The sequence below is a fragment of the Saimiri boliviensis genome, chromosome 4 (genome assembly GCF_048565385.1).
Source record: "Saimiri boliviensis isolate mSaiBol1 chromosome 4, mSaiBol1.pri, whole genome shotgun sequence".
NCBI lineage: Eukaryota > Metazoa > Chordata > Mammalia > Primates > Cebidae > Saimiri > Saimiri boliviensis.
In genome coordinates this window covers 89,420,161-89,437,201 of record NC_133452.1, presented here as the reverse complement: position 1 = coordinate 89,437,201, position 17,041 = coordinate 89,420,161, and the positions used below count along the sequence as shown (strand labels likewise).

Below are 17,041 nucleotides of genomic sequence, written 5' to 3'. Positions count from 1 at the left end.
CCTCAGCCTCCCAAGTAGCTGGGACTACAGGCGCTTACCACCACACCCAGCTAATTTTTGTATTTTTAGTAGAAACAAGTTTTTACCATGTTGGCCTGGATGGTCTCGATCTCTTGACCTCATGATCTGCCCACCTCAACCTTCCAGTGTGCTGAGATTACAGGCTTGAGCCACTGTGCCCAGCCAAAAGGTTTATTTTAAAACTTCTATCCTATTTAACGTATATTTAAGTCACTTGTTCTTAACAATTATGCTTGGGCAACAATTATGCATGAAAATCTTATGAAACATTAGACAACACTGGCCATTATTAAGTTATTTCCCTGATAACTATTTTACAGCACTTGAATGTTGAGCAAGTATCATGAAAGCAAAAACCTGCAAGTTAAATACATGGGAAAGTGAAAACCTACAAGTTAAATAGAAGAGAGTGACAGAGAGCAGGAGAGCTTAAAGTTTAGAGACTGGGTAGGAAGAAGAATTAGTTCACAGGGCCTGTTGCTAAGTGGTCTGCCACTGTGTAGAGAGGCACTGGGTCTTCTGAACTTGTGAAAGGGCAGACACAGCATGGGGAGCATAAAGGTGAGTGGGGAACCCCCTGAAGCTGGCAAAGCTTGACTGCAGAGCCCTGGCAATGGGAGCCATAAGGAACACCAAAGTGAACCTTGCCACCCATCCCAGGTGTTTCTGCCAAAGTAACTGAACCTATTATGTCCCAGGCCTGGAGGTCAGTCCTCTCTGTAATTCTTTCAGGGAAAGGGAAGTGAAAACAGGCATCTGGTGTTTAACCGATTTTCTGGGGAAGCCGGAGGAGCTTGGGGAATTTAAGGAATTTGCTGAGGAAGTGAGGCCAGATTTTGAGGAGGGCAGTTTAGGGGATCTAGAGATCCAAGACATCTTCTGGAGGGCGAGGGCCAGGGAGTTGGGGTAAACTGGAGTATAAGAAGGTGGAGAAGGGATATTTATGGCGGATTTGGGTTTCAACTTTGTTGTAGCTGATTTCTGTGTTCCTGTTTTTTGATCTCATTAAGGGAGTCCCCAAGGTTAGCCTTTATACCTCTTTTCAATTTGATCTTCCCATGGGTATTAATAGTATTAATAAGATAGCTGTTTAGGAGAGCTGGGATTTTTTTTCTTTTCTTTCTTTCTTTTTTTTTTTTTTTTTTTTTTTGATACAGGGTCTCACTCTGTCACTCAAGCTGGCATGCAGTGGTGTGATCAAGGCTCACTGCAACCTCTACCTCCTGGGCTCAAGCAATCTGCCCAGGGTCAAGTCATCCTCCTACCTCACCCTCCTAAGTAGCTGGGACCACAGGCATACGCCACCATGCCTGGCTAATTTTTGTATTTTTTGTAGGGATGAGGTTTTGCCATGTTGCTCAGATTGGTCTTGAACTCTGGGGCTCAAGCGATTCACTTTGGCCTCCCAAAGTGCTGGGACTCCAGGTATAAGCCACTGCACTCGATCTTTTTTATCTTTTCTCAAATAGTGCCAATTTGTTTATTTCAGAAGTGACTCAAACCAATAAGCTTTTTCATTTAAAGCTCTGGAGACGGGCTGCGCACGGTGGCTCGAGCCTGTAATCCCAGCACTTTGGGAGGATGAGGTGGGTGGTGTCAGGTCTCCATATGCAAGCCTGGAGCCTTAAAGTCTGAAGTCCAGCTTGCCTCGGCTGATGTCTCCCGCTATTGTCCCTGATTGCCCAGTGGAGCTTCCCCAGACAAGCCCCTCGCCCAACCCTACCATCTTAACTGTTCTTATGATAATGTACATATCTCTCACCTAACCCTGCCATTGTAACTGAGCTTGTGGTCATGTATATTCCTTGCCCCTACCCTTCACCACTGTAACTGAACTTCCTCTGTAACACCCCCGCCCCCCAAAAAATTACCCAAATCTATAAAACCAACTCCAATCCCACTGCCCATTGCTAATGCCCTTTTTGGCCTTAGCCCACCTGCACCCAGGTGAATAAACAGCCGTGTTGCTCACACAAAGACTGTTTGGAAGGTCTCTTCATTCCAAGCACGCATTTTTCAACAGGCGGATCACAAGGTCAGGAGTTTGAGATCAGCCTGGCCAACATGGTGAAACCCTGTCTCTACTAAAAAATACAAAAACTAGCCAGTGTGGTGGCGAGTGCCTGTAAACCCAGCTACTTGGGAGGCTGAGGCAGGAGAATTGCTTGAACTTGGGCGGCAGAGGTTGCAGTGAGCTGAGATCATGCCGTTGCACTCCAGCCTGGGTGACAGAGCAAGACTCCATTTTAAAAACAAACAAAAAAAGATCTGGGGGAAACGTTGCAGGCTCAGATTAAATCTACTGTGGGTGCAAATGGCATTCCCGATGTAGATGCAGAAGTTGCAGTCCCATAATCAAAAAAATTCACTCCCAGAGACAACCTAAGAAGGCAAAGAAAGACCTTTCCTGCCACAGGCAGTTAAGGATAGTGTTTGTGAAAATGGAAGCTTGGTTTGCCAAGGAATGTGGGACAGCTCTAGTCATAAACCTGCTAATTTGCTAATCTACGACAGCAGTTGTCCTCTCTGGGCAGGCATTAATTGGAGGGGACTTTCCCAGCACTAACCAAGAAATGGAGGTTGAGATGTCATTGGCCCCTTATAGACTGGGACCTCTTTTTAAGGCAGACACTTCAAGAGCTGGCAAGGTCACATGGAAAGAAGGCTGCTTGTCACTTCATGTCTCAGGCTCCCAGCCTGTTAGACTGGCTGCCTGATGCAAGCCAACACGTGCACCCTCTGGCTGGCAGAGACCAGAGAGAAAATTCTCACTGGTCACAAAGCCAAGCCATCAAGACACAAAACAAGACAAAAGGAGACCCTCATTCCATGATTCTCTTCCTTATGACAAAGGACACAAAAGACAGAGGCAAAAAACAAACAAAAATGACTATCCCAGGGAGGGAAGGGATCTGAAAACCAGTACTAGACCAAAAGACAAAAGGAAAAAACCCAGACACTAGTGTGCCACACAAGAACACACAAATATTTTCTTTTGCTAATCTAAATTCAGAAAGGGGAAAAACAGGCTGGGCACAGTGGCTCACACCTGTAATCCCAACACTTTCAGAAACCAAGGCAGGCAGATCACCTGAGGCCAGGAGTTTGAGACCAGCCTGCTCAACATGGTGAAACCCCATCTCTACTAAAAAATTACAAAAATTAGCAGGGCATGGTGGTGCACGACTGTAATCCCAGCTATCTGAGGCTGAGGCACAGGAGTCACGTGAACCCAGGAGATGGCAGTTGCAGTGAGCCAAGATCGTGCCAGTGCACTCTAGCCTGGGCAGCAGAGTGAGACTGTATCTCAAAAAAGAAAATAAATTTAAAAATAGAGAAATAAAGAGGAGAAACAAAACCAAAGAGACATTTACCACTCTCACTTTGACCATACCCTGCAGGCAGATATCTAGAAGCTATGGCAAGAATCTTACCTGGAATTCTGTATTTGTAGCAGTACAGGAGCTGGCAGGTCCCAGTCAGTGAGGTCCTTTTGTAATAGAGCCTATATTACTAAAACAGAAACACATGCACACACACACACACACACACACACACACACACACACGAGCTATTCTTTTTTTTTTTTTTTTTTGAGACAGAGTTGCTTGTTGCCCAAGCTGGAGTGTATAGTGATGCAATCTTTGCTCACTGCAACCTCTGCCTCCCGGGTTCAAGCAGTTCTCTGCCTCAGCCTCTCGAGCAGCTGGACTACAGATGCCTGCCACCACACCTGGCTTATTTTTGTATTTTCAGTAGAGACGGGGTTTTATCATCTTGGCCAGGCTGGTCTTGAACTCTTGACTTTGTGATCCACCTCAGCCTCCCAAAGTGCTGGGATTACAGGTGTGAGCCACTGCACTGAGCTTTTTTTTTTTTTTTTTTTTTTGGAGACGGGGTCTGGCTGGCTCTGTCTCTCAGGCTGGAGTGTGGTGGTGTGATCTCTGCTCATTGCAATCTCTAGCTCCCAGGCTCAAGTGAGCCTCCCACCTCAGCCTCCCAAGTAGCTGAGACTACAGGTATATACCAGTACGCCTGGCTAATTTTTTTTTCTTGAAATGGAATTTCACTCCTGTTGCCTAGGCTGGAATGCAATGGTGTGATCTCGGCTCACGGCACTCTCCACCTCACCACGCTTGGCTGATTTTTGTATTTTTAGTAGAGACAGGGTTTCACCATGTTGGTCAGGCTGGTCTTGAACTCCTGACCTCAGGTGATCTGCCTGCCTCAGCCTCCCAAAGTGCTGGGATTACAGGTGTAAGCCACTGCGCCTGGCCTAACTTTATTATTATTATTATGTTTTAGTAGAGATAGGGTTTCTCCATGTTCCCCAGGCTGGCCCCAAACTCTTCGGTTCAAGTGATCCACCAGCTTTGGCCTCCCAAAGTGCTAGGATTACAGATGTGAACCACTGCTATTTCCTTTTTCTTTGTCCTTTTCCTCTTCCATGCATAACTGCTTATACTTAGTCATTTTGGTAGAAGTTAGTCACTAGTAATTGGTTAACTTCATATCCTGACCCTGGGTCCTGCCCGCAAGATTAATTAACCTTTTTTTTTTTTTTCCAAAGAACTATGAACTTTAGGTCATGCAGACCTTTTTGATGGCACCCAGAAAGTTTGATCAACCTGGGGCTGTTCACAGCTTTAATCACTGGGGAATCTCACCTCCCACAACCTACCTTACTCATAAAAGACCCCAGTGATGTTCAAAGGGAGGTCAGATTTGAGAGTTTGTCTCTCCCATGCTCACACATTGGCCAAATCAAATAAACCATTCTCTCTTCCAAAGCACTGATTGGCCTCTGTTTGACTTCCATAAGGTACTCAAACTGAGCTTTTGGGGTTCTGCAACTGCAAGAGAGAAAAAAAATACTGCTTCTTGATATCCTTCTAAGTTCTTTGGCAGGTCTATGAATTAAATTGGCAAAAGACAGATTTATAGGAGAAGAACATTTTTAATTTCATATGTATGCACAGGAGTCCCACAAAAACATAAGACTCCGAGAAACAGCCGGAAAATTGAGGCTTATATGCTATCCTGAGCTACGGATTAGGGGTTTGGGGCTTCTGGGGGTGATGGAGACATAGGAGAGTTGGGGGAGGAAATGGGTGGTGAATAAAGGGTGTCTTGTTATGCAGATAAAAGTCTGTCAGATGACAAAAATTGTCTAGAGTCGATCTCTTCCTGAAATAGATACCCTCTCTAATGAAAATGTCCCTTTTAAATGTAAATTTCCTTTATAAAAGAACAGCTTTTCAGAGTAACTCTTATGTCTGCAGTTTCTCAAAATAACACGCTTGAAATACTCAACATGCTGGCTGGGCATAGTGCCTCATGCCTGTAATCCCAGCACTTTGGGAGGCCAAGGCAGGCGGATCATCTGAGGTTGGGAGTTCGAGACCAGACTGACCAACATGGTGAAACCTCATCTCTATTAAAAATGCAAAAATCAGCCAGGCATAGTCATGGGCATCTGTAATCCTAGCTACTCGGAAGGCTGAGGCAGGAGAATCCTTTGAATCGGGAGACAGAGGTTTCAGTGAGCTGAGATTGTGCCTTTGCACTCCAGCCTGGGTGACAGAGTGAGACTCCATCTCAAAAAAAAAAAAAAAAAGAAAGAAATAATCAATGTGCCAAAGAGGTATATTTTGGGGTAGCATAGTCTAGTCATTGGCAGTTCTGTTTTGGAGTGGTGTGTCCTGAGCTCCCAAAGCACCAGAAATCTACCTGGCTCCATCTCTGACCTCCTTCAAATCTTTGCTCAAATATTACCCAACCATCCTATTTAAACCTTTCACCCTACCTCCAGCTGCCCTGCCATCCTTTCCTCTACTTTTTTACCTCTCTGCTAAGTCATTGTCAGACATGCTATATATTATATTTTTTTCCCTTATTTTGTTAGTTATCTGCCTCCCTTACTAAAAGATAAGTTCCACCAATGCGGTGGCTCACACTTGTAATCCCAGCACTTTGGGAGGCCGAGGCAGGTGGATCACAAGGTCAAGAGACCGAGACCATCCTGGTCAACATGGTGAAACCCTGTCTCTACTAAAAATACAAAAAATTAGCTGGGCATGGTGGCGCGTGCCTGTAATCCCAGCTACTTAGGAGGCTGAGGCAGGAGAATTGCCTGAACCCAGGAGGCGGAGGTTGCGGTGAGCCGAGATCGCACCATTGCACTCCAGCCTGGGCAACAAGAGCGAAACTCCGTCTCAAAAAAAAAAAAAAAAAACTAGCTGGGTGTGGTGGTGCACACCTGTAATCCCAGCTACTCAGGAGGCTAAAGCAGGAGAATTACTTGAACCGGGGAGGCAGAGGTTACAATGAGCCGAGATTGTGCCAGTGCACTCCAGCCTGGGTTTACAGAGTGAGACTCCATCTTAAATAAATAAATAAATAAATAAATATAAGTTCCGTGAGAGAAGGGACTTAAGAGTAGAAATTATTTTGTCTCCTGTCATGGCCCAGTACTTGGCAATAAATACTTGTAAAAACTGTTGTAAGAAATGTGAAAGGAAAAGAGACCCCAAACTTACAAAGGGAAAAATTATCCAAAATCTTCAGCCTAAGGCAGAGTTCTATTGAATCTCACCCTAATAGTGTAAATTAATAGCTTGTCTTTACAGGCATGGGACCAAGACAAGACTAGAAATCATTCCTTTGCCCACACCAAAACAAACGCATGTTTGACTTCTTCCTCTATTCTACGTTTGCTTTATCTAACATAAAATGCAGATTTACTGAGCCAAGATGAAGGCGTAATGGACTGTTCCTCTTTTCCCTACTGTTACTCTTTCCCCTTTAAGTATGGAAATCCCAAAACCCTCTTTGGAAAAATGACAGACCACAGACCCTCCAGTAACTCTTGTTTCTTTTTCCCAGGCTCATCCTCAGCCTCGGCAAAATAAACTGCTAAGTTAATGGAGATCTGTCTCAGACACTATTTTTGGTTTATGGAACAAATAAATGTTCTGTGGTGGGATCCAAACCCAGGTTTGCTTGCCTCAGAGTCTATGCAGCTGGGTTCCAAGGCTCCAGTGATCTGAGCATTCTCCCAGGATGTGTGTGAGAACTCCTGGGCTGCACAGACAGCTGGAGAGAGCCTCGATGGGGAGGAATTGAGCACGCTGGGCAAAGGGGAGGAATGGCAGGCCCTGGTGGCTCCCTCTGGGAACGGCCAAAGTGCATTCTCTGCAGGGAACAGTGGAGGCGCCACCAAGCACTGGCCCACATCTGTGGTTGCTGTGACCTTGGCTAAGTCACATCCCTCTCCTCCTAGCCTCAGTTTCTGTAGGGTCCAGCCCTACAGGGTCGTGTGAGCCCCTCTCTGCTAGTGTGGAGACGAGAAACTGTGGAAATAAAAGACACAAGACACTGAGAAAGAAAAAAGGGTCTGGGCCCAGGGGTCCACTGCCGGCCAAAGCGCAGAGTCCCGCAGTGGCGCCGAGCGCCTGGACGCTCTGACTTGGGGGAACAGTAGGTAGGATGAGGTGATGGTGGTCAGTGATAGAGCAGGTAAATCACGTGCCTTGGAGACAGGGGCCCAAGACTTTGAAGAAGCCGGGCGAAGAGAAAACCTAAGGCATCAGCACTTTTTTCATACTTGTCAAGAAATAACTTATAATAATTTATGTTACTGTTACTAATTCTTACCGTTTAAGGAAAAGAGGAACCAGGTGCAGAAGCAGAACTTGAAAGGAGACATGGAACGTGACTGCTGAAGCACAGCACCACATAGAGACAATCAAGTCCCCAGATGTCTGTGGGCCTCCCTGACAGCCATCAGGCTTACCACAAGAGCTTGGAAGAGCGGAGTTTTCTCCTCACTCCCCAGAGGAAGGAGACGTCTTGGCCATGTTGGATGTCTCCTTCCCTAGCCAGCTAAACAGCGGGTGCTTTCGCAGCGCTGATACTGTGGCACAGCCAAGGCGTCCTCCAGCAGCCCTTATGTGGGGGTGACAGAGGACTTAGAGCATCTTGCCTTAGGGTCACCTGTTTTCCAGTATCACTTCAGTCCCATACTTCTTGACCTGAGACTTAGTAGGATTAAAGATTATGTGATTAGCGGCCGGGCGCGGTGACTCAAGCCTGTAATCCCAGCACTTTGGGAGGCCGAGGCGGGTGGATCACGAGGTCGAGAGATTGAGACCATCCTGGTCAACATGGTGAAACCCCGTCTCTACTAAAAATACAAAAAATTAGCTGGGCATGGTGGTGTGTGCCTGTAATCCCAGCTACTCAGGAGGCTGAGGCAGGAGAATTGCTTGAACCCAGGAGGCAGAGGTTGCGGTGAGCCGAGATCGTGCCATTGCACTCCAGCCTGGGTAACAAGAGCAAAACTCCATCTCCAAAAAAAAAGATTATGAGATTATATATATGTATTTAGTTATGATTGCATATGAATAGCTATGTAATTACTTATGAGTTGATATATATAGGAATGACTATATAACTATATCTCTAATTCATGTCTAGTTCTGTGTGTATATGAGAACATGCTGAGGCTTCAGACCCTTGCCTCGGCTCTTGCGGGGGTTTCCCCCACAGGTTTCCGTCGCTGTGGGATCTTCCAGCTGTGAGATCCTTGGATCTGGGGCAAGGCCCAGATACTCCTACCTTACCACTGCCTCTTATAAACAGAGTGACGGATTCCTGGGGCCTGGGATGGTGAGGCAAGTCAAGGAAACTGGCCATTGTCTCTGGGGACAATGGGGAACTCCAGGGGCTTTTGGGAAGGGAGGCGGAGGAGGGGCAGCGGCTGGCTGGCTCCAAGGAATGGATCTGGTCTTAGTTTACTGTCTAACCTCCGACCCTTCCTGGGATTAACTCCCCTCTCTACCACCTTCTCATCCTCGCCTCCATTAACTCCACTCCGCCTCCCTTGGCCTGGCTGAGACATTTTCTCCAAGGCAGGAAAACTAAATCTGCTGTGGATTTCCTTAGCATTCCTGGAAAAATAATCCTCCTGGTCAGGAACAAAGCTGCCAGGGAGCAGTTTCTCCCAGTTCCCAGTTTAGCCTTGTGTCATGGATCCTTCCTGTGCTTCCCTGACCTCTGCCTCCTGTGCTCTGCAGGCAACTTTGAGGAAACTGACCCAATCTCCAGTTTCCTCGAGGTCAATTATAAAAAAAACAGAGTGTCTGAATACCAACCTGTGAAGATGAGGACTATGGGTTGACACTAAGTGGCCCCTGGGGTCTGCCTTCCTGGTCGCCTCCCAAGGTCGCCAGGGCCATCCAGAAACATTCTGGATGATGCCCATACACAGGCATCAGTTAATAGGGCCAGTCACGACAGCATACATTGCATGCCGACTGTATGCCAGGCCCGTGCAAGGCTCTGCGACAGTGGTGAAGAGGACAGACACACCAAGAGCCATTAGAGTGATGGACAGGAGTTGGAGAAAGCAGGAATGGTAGCAAGAGTTGCACTAGAGCTAGTGGGTTCTTGCCAGACCCACGAGCACCGAGAGGCCTGCTCTTCCCACTGCTTTCGGCATGTCTCACCCAGATGCTCAGAGCATGCTGTGACAGGCCGCTGCCTCCACATGACTTGCATTAAAAATACGTGTCTGGGGCCCGGCTTGTGAAGTTGGCTTACAGAGTTGGTCACTCTGGAACCACACGCCGACTCTGGGTCCCTCTCTCAGGGCCGCCATGGATGCCAGAGCAGTCTGTCCACTGCACCACTGGGGGTGGAGTGGCACCTTCTTGTGCTGTGCTGTGTGGTGGCCCTCCTCCTAATGTAGGAATTATTTTTTATGGTTTTTAAAAATGTTTATGTACAAAGAACTATCATGGCTTTTCATGGTAGATGCCTTGGATAATCCTTTGAAAGAAGATCATTTAGTCCAACTTAATGAAAGTGACATCCTTTGCGTACTGACGGCAACACTGGTGGCACATATTGAGGCCGCATTTCCGGATCAGACCATGCTAGTTTGAACAGACGTGACAAGAGCAAAAACCTTGACCAAATTTTTGCGGGTGGTTCCAGTACAGCTGCTGGTGACCCACCTTGCTCTCAGGAGTGCAATGAGGTAAAAAGCTATTATTATTATTTTCTGAGATAGAGTCTCACTCTGTCGCCCAGGCTGGAGCACAGTGATGCTATCTGGGCTCATGCAACCTCTGCCTCCCAGGTTCAAGCGATTCTCCTGCCTCAGCCTCCTGAGTAACTGGGATTACAGGTGCACGCCCCCAAGCCCAGCTAATTTTTGTATCTTTAGTAGTGACAGTGTTTCACCATGTTGGCCAAGCTGGTCTTGAAATCCTGACTCAGGTGATCTGCCTGCCTTGGCCTCACAAAGTGCTGGGATTACAGGTGTGAGCCACCATGCCCGGCCGAAAGTGGGAATTATAACAATACCTGCAGCTGACCAGATAAAGAGATGAGGAGAATGTGAGGCTCAGAGTTTGGCTCCTAGGCAGGTGTCTCATAAATACTAGTTTCCTTCCTTTGGCTCCTATGTCAGAGGCCAGCAGAGAACTGGCTGCTCCTTGGAGGCCTGATGCGAGGCACCCTGCTGCTCATGGGCAGCGCTTAGATCAGAAGTTGGGGGTCTGTAAATGCCTGAAAAATTGAGAGGGAGGCTGGCGGAGGCTGTGACCCCTTGCTCTGTCATGTTTCAGCAGCCTGTTATCCTGTCTGGGAAATCAGCACTGGAATGGAGCCCTTCCTCTGTGTGGGAGGTTGAGGACAGTGCTGACCCCTAAACAAGGAGTTCTGACAATGAGCCAGGGAGGTCTCATCAAGGGCAGGCAGCATCAAGAAGTGATGTTGCCAAGGAGCAGGTGGGGAGACTTTGGGACCAGGAACCAGAGCCAGCCAGGTATAGGCAGTGTGGGTGGGGAAAGGGCAGAATTCTAGCCCAGAAGCTGGGAGCTCAGCCCTGCCATTATCACAGTGCCTTTTCCCCTGGGACAGCAGACCAGAAACCATCTACCTGAGTGAGGAGCTAGGGCCTGAATGTCACCGCTGAAAGAAGAGATGATGCACTTTGGAGAGATGGTCCCTTATCCATGACCATCATTCCTCTGCCCACCAATTCCAGGCAATGACAGACCCATGCACAATGGACCAGGCAGTAGGACACACACTAGACATGCCTGTAAGACATCAGCAAAATGGGCCAGGGAGTTGGAAGTTGCCTGAAAGAGTGACCAGAGAGAACAGGTGGGGCCTCCCCAATCCACAAGAGCAGTTGTTCTGGCCAGGGAGGAGGAGGTGGCCCAGGAGAGGAGCTTGTATAGAATGCATTTGTATAGAAGCCATTGTCCCCACTGAGACAGCTGTTGCCCCCCTGACTCAGCTGTCAGGACCCTGAGGGTGGGAGGTGGGGGCCCGACCCTCCCTGCAATGCCTCACAGGGAACGGTCAACTGTTGGGGCAGGAGACAGCTGTTCCCTGGACAGTGAGAGGGATGAGGGTGGAGACAGGGGTTGAGGAGGAGGTAGGGAAAGACATGCCTAGCATATCTGATGTAGGGAGGGAGAGCAGCAAAAACCACAAAGCCCCAGGGAAAAAAAATCTAATAAAGACTGGGTAAGACTCCAGTGGAGAAAACAATTTTTTTTTTACAGAGAAACCAAAAAGGAAGACTTAAATATTCGAAAATTTGAATGAATGAGCCAAGGTAATGGTCAGTAAAGTATCATGATATTTTATTTTATCTTTTAGAGGTAGGTTCCCCCTCTGTCTCTCAGGTCTGGAGTTCAGTGGCACAGTCATAGCTCACTGCAGCCTTGACCTCCTAAGTTCAAGCAATTGTCCTACCTCAATCTGGGACTACAGGAACAGGCTACTGTGAGTCACTCTGCCTGGCTATAATTGTTATAAAGATGTTAGTTCTGACCAGGCACAGTGACTCATGCCTGTAATCTCAATGCTTTAGGAGGCCAAGATGGTTGGATTGTTTGAGCCCAGGAGTTCGAGACCAGCCTGGGCAGCAAGGCAAAATCCAGTCTCTACTGAAAAATACAAAAATTAGCCAGGCATGATGGGACATGCCTATAGTCCCAGCTACTTAGGAGGCTAAGGTGAGAGGATGCCTTGAGCCTAGGAGGTCGAGGCTGCAGTGAGCCATGATCATGCCACTATACTCCAGCCTGGGCAACAGAGAAAGACCTTGTCTCAAAAAAAAAAAAAAGTTAGTTCTCCCCCAAGTTAATACAGAAATTCAGTGCAACTCTGACCAAGAATCCACCAATCTGTGTTTTTCATCTTTCTTTCTGGAAGCTGATGATAAATTTTACATGGGACAAAAAGATCAAGAATAACTACATTAATGCCGAAGAAGAAAAAAAAAGCGGGCTGGGCATGGTGGCTCATACCTGTAATCCCAGCACTTTGGGAGGCTGAGGCAGGCAGTTCATTCAAGCCAAGGAGTTCGAGGTCAGCCTGGGCAATATGGTGAAGCTCTGTCTCTACTAAAAATACAAAAGAAAATTAGGGGGGGCATGGTGGCACACACCTGTAGTCCCAGCTACTCAGGAGGCGGAAGTGGGAGGATCACCTGAGCCTGGGAAGTCGAGGCTGGTGTGAACCATGACAGCACCACCACACTCCAGCTTGGGTGACAGGAGTGAGAATCTGTCCCTAAAATAAATAAATAAATAAATAAATAAATAAAACAAAAATAAGAGGGCACTAGCTCTATAGATACCAATCTGGTTATTTGGGAACGAAAATAGCGTGGCAAAATGCAAGAACAGACACAGTGACTAAGAAATGGAATGGAGATTAGAAACAGATCCAAGAACACATAGAGCAGAGGGGGAATTGCTGGTCAGTGGAGACCAGACGTACATGGGCAGAAATAGGTCTGGAACAGTTGGCTATTCCCAAAGGGAAAAATGAGATTTGATCCTCTGGCATATCAGTTACAAAAATAAATTCTGGGCAGGGCCCGGTTGCTTACGCCTATAATTCCAGCAGGTCTGGAGTCCGAGGACTGTGGATCACTTGAGGTCAGGAGTTTGAGACCAGCCTAGCCAACATGGTAAAACCCCATCTCTCCTAAAATTACGAAAATTAGTTGAGCGTGGTAGCACACACCTGTAATACAGCCTGGGCGACACAGTGAAACTCTGTCCAAAAAAAAAAAAACTGCCAGGCTCAGTAGCTCATGCCTGTAATCCCAGCACTTTGGGAGGCCAAGGCGGGCAGATCACTGACTAACATGGTGAAACCTCATCTCTACTAAAAATACAAAAAATTAGCTGGCGTGGTGGCATGAGCCTGTAGTCCCAGCTATTCGGGAGGCTGAGGCAGGAGAATGGCTTGAACCCAGGCGGCAGAGGTTGCAGTGAGCTGAGATTGCGCCATTGCACTCCAGCCTGGGTGACAGAGTGACACTCCATCTCAAAAAAAAAAAAAATTCTGGTGGCATAGAGATCTGAATATGAAAAGTCAAACTATAAAATATAGGCACTGGTAATCCCAGCTTCTGGGGAGGCTGAGGTGGCAGAATCACTTGAACACAGGAGGTGGAGGTTGCAGTAAGCTGAGACAGAGCCACTGCGCTCCAGCCTGGGCAACAGAGCAAGACTCTGTCTCAAAAACATTAATTAATTAATTAATTAAAATATACATACAGATCTTTAGGAATTTGGGATCATAGAGGATTATGTGTTGTACAGATTTTTATGAACTTTTTGTTATGGTATAATAAACTCCTATGCATGAGGCACCTAGCTTCCATAGTAAGTTGAAATCTTTTGATTAACAAAAGATACTTCAAGTCGGGTGTGGTGGCTCATGCCTGTAATCCCAGCACTTTGGGAGGCCAAGTTGGGCAGATCACTTTAAGCCAGGAGTTCAAGACCAGCCTGGCCAACATGGTGAAAACCATCTCTACTAAAAATACAAAAATTAGCTGGGCATGGTGGCAGGTGCCTGTAATCCCAGCTACTCAGGAGGCTGAGGCAGGAGAATCACTTGAACCTGGGAGGCAGATGTTGCAACCAGCCGAGATTGAGCCACTGCACTCCATCCTGGGTGACAGAGCAAGACTCCGTCTCAAAAACAAAAAAAGGCCGGGCACGGTGGCTCAAGCCTGTAATCCCAGCACTTTGGGAGGCCGAGGTGGGTGGATCACGAGGTCAAGAGATCGAGACCATCCTGGTCAGCATGGTGAAACCCCGCCTCTACTAAAAATACAAAACATTAGCTGGACATGGTGGCACGTGCCTGTAATCCCAGCTACTCAGGAGGCTGAGGCAGGAGAATTGCCTGAACCCAGGAGGCGGAGGTTGCGGTGAGCTGAGATCGCACCATTGCACTCCAGCCTGGGTAACAAGAGCGAAACTCCGTCTCAAAAAAAAAAAAAAAACCCATAATATTATATAAAATAATCAATAAGGAAATGAGGGAAAAAGAGGCCGGGCATGGTGGCTCACACCTGTAATTTCAACACTTTGGGAGGCCGAGGCAAACAGATCATGAGGTCAGGAGTTAAAGATCAGCCTGGCCAACATAGTGAAACCCCATCTCTACTAAAAATACAAAAATTAGCCAGGTGTGGTGGTACGTGCCTGTAGTCCCAGCTACTTGGGAGGCTGAGATGGGAGAATTGCTTGAACCTGGGTAGCGGGGTGGTAGTGAGCCGAGACCATGCCGTTACACTCCAGCCTGGATGACAGAGTGATCTGCCTGCCTTGGCCTCCCAAAGTGCTGGGAGAAAAAAGAAAATGGCAGAAAAAGAAAAAGAAACAAAGGATCAGAGGTGGCCATTTCCTGAAACATGAGTGAGTATCCATAAATGTGAAAAGCTAGTTATCCCCGTCAGCAAATGAAGAACTGCAAAGTCTATCCAGAAAGAGCTACCACATCACGCTACTGAGAAGTGGCAAGTCATAGGGTACTGGAGGGAGAGGTGGGTTTTGTTTGTTTGTTTGTTTGTTTTTGAGAGGGAGTCTTGCTCTGTTGCCCAGGCTGGAGTGCAGTGGCACAATCTCGGCTCACCACAACCTCCACTTTCTGGGTTCAATTGATTCTCCTGCCTCAGCCTCCTGAGTAGCTGCGATTACAGGTGTCCACCACCACATCCAGCTTATTTTTGTAATTTTAGTAGAGACGGTGTTTCACCATGTTGGTCAGGCTGGTCTTGAACTCCTGACCTCAAATGATCTGCCCGCCTCCGTCTCCCAAAGTGCTGGGATTACAGGCATGAGCCATACCACCTGGCCAGTTTGTCTCTGTCCCCTAGGCTGGAGTACAGTGGCTTGATCTCGGCTCACTGCAGCCTCTGCCTCCTGGGTTCAAGCGATTCTCCTGCCTCAGCCTCCAGAGTAGCTAGGATTACAGGCTTGTGCCACTACGCCTGGCTAATTTTTTGTATTTTTAGTAGAGATGGGCTTTTGCCATGTTGGCCAGGCTGGTCTTGAACTCCTGACCTCAGGTGATCCGCCCACCTCAGCCTCCAAAAGTACTGGGGTTACAGGCATGAGCCACCATGCCCAGCCTGTTTGTTTGTCTGTTTTGAGATGAAGTTTTGCTCTTGTTGCCCAGGCTGGAGTGCAGTGGCACAATCTCAGCTCACCACAACCGCCACCTCTCGAGTTCAAGTGATACTCCTGCCTCAGCCTCCCCAGTAGCTGGGATTACAGGCATGTGCTACGACACCCAGCTAATTTTGTATTTTTAGTAGAGACAAGGTTTCTCCAATTGGACAGGCTGGTCTCTAACTCCTGCCCTCAGGTGATCTGCCCGCCTTGGCCTCCCAAAGTGTTGGGATTACAGGCATGAGCCACCACTCCCAGCCTGTTTGTTTTGAGACAGAGTCTCCCTCTAACCCAGGCTGAGGAAAACTGCCTCTCGGATGCAAGTGATTCTTTTGCCTCAGTCTCCTGAGTAGCTGGGATTATAGGCATGCACCATCATGCCCAGCTAATTTTTGTATTTTTAGTAGAGACAGGTTTTCACCATGTTTGGCTATGCTGGTCTGGAACTCCTGACCTCAGGTGATCCACCAGCCTCGGCCTCCCAAAGTGCTGAGATTACAGGTGTGAGCCATTGTTCCCGGCCTGGAGGGAGAGTTTATGACACAATCACTTCAGAGGGCAATTTGGCAATATCTGATAAACATGGAATTGCATGTTTATCATTTCCCTGGAACCCAGCAATTCTAAACTGTAGTTATGGCTCTAGAGAAACTCCCGTATGTGTGATGTGGCAACACACACAAGGATGTCTAGACAGGGCATCATGGCTCTCACCTGTAATCCCAGCACTTTGGGAGGCCAAGGTAGGAGGGTCACTTGAGGTCAGGAGTTTGAGCTAGCCTGGCCAATATGGTGAAACCCCGTCTCTACTAAAAATACTAAAATTAGCTGGGCGTGGTGGCAGGTGCCCGTATTCCCAGCTAGTTAGGAGGCTGAGGCAGGAGAATCGCTTGAACCCAGGAGGCAGAGGTGGCAGTAAGCTGAGATTGTGCTACCATACTCCAGCCTGGGCAACAGCGTGAGACTCTGTCTTAAAAAAAAAAAAAAAAAAAAAAAAAAAAAAAAAAAAAAGTTGTCCATTCATGTTCCGTTTTTTTTTTTTTTTTTTTTTTTTTTTTTTTTTTGAGACAGAGTCTTGCTCTGTTGCCCAGGCTGGAGTGGTGCAATGGCACGATCTCAGCTCACTGTGACTTCTGCCTCCCAGGGCCAAGTGATTCTCCTGCCCCAGCCTCCTGAGTAGCTGGGATTACAGGCGCCAACCACCACACCCAGCTAATTTTTGTATTTTCAGTAGAGATGGGGTTTCACCATTTTGGACAGGCTGGTCTTGATCTCTTGAGCTTGTGATCCGCCCGCCTCAGCCTCCCAAAGTGCTGGGATTACAGGCGTGAGTGCTGTGCCCGGCTCTTTATGTTCTTTATAACAATAACAATGACAAAAAAATTAGAAACTAGTTAAATGTCCATGAATAGGAGAATAGAAAGGAAATTTATATTTATTCATAAAATGGAATACTATGCCTCAGATAAAATGAAAGTACTATCTCATGTATCAAGGGGGATAAGTATCAAAAA

At 47.3% G+C, this 17,041-nt stretch overlaps 1 pseudogene; it reads right to left on the bottom strand.

Moving 5' to 3' along the window:
• Positions 1 to 9,869: 9,869 nt before the first annotated feature.
• On the bottom strand, positions 9,870 to 10,648 carry LOC120363286 (small ribosomal subunit protein uS14-like; annotated as a pseudogene).
• Positions 10,649 to 17,041: the final 6,393 nt, after the last annotated feature.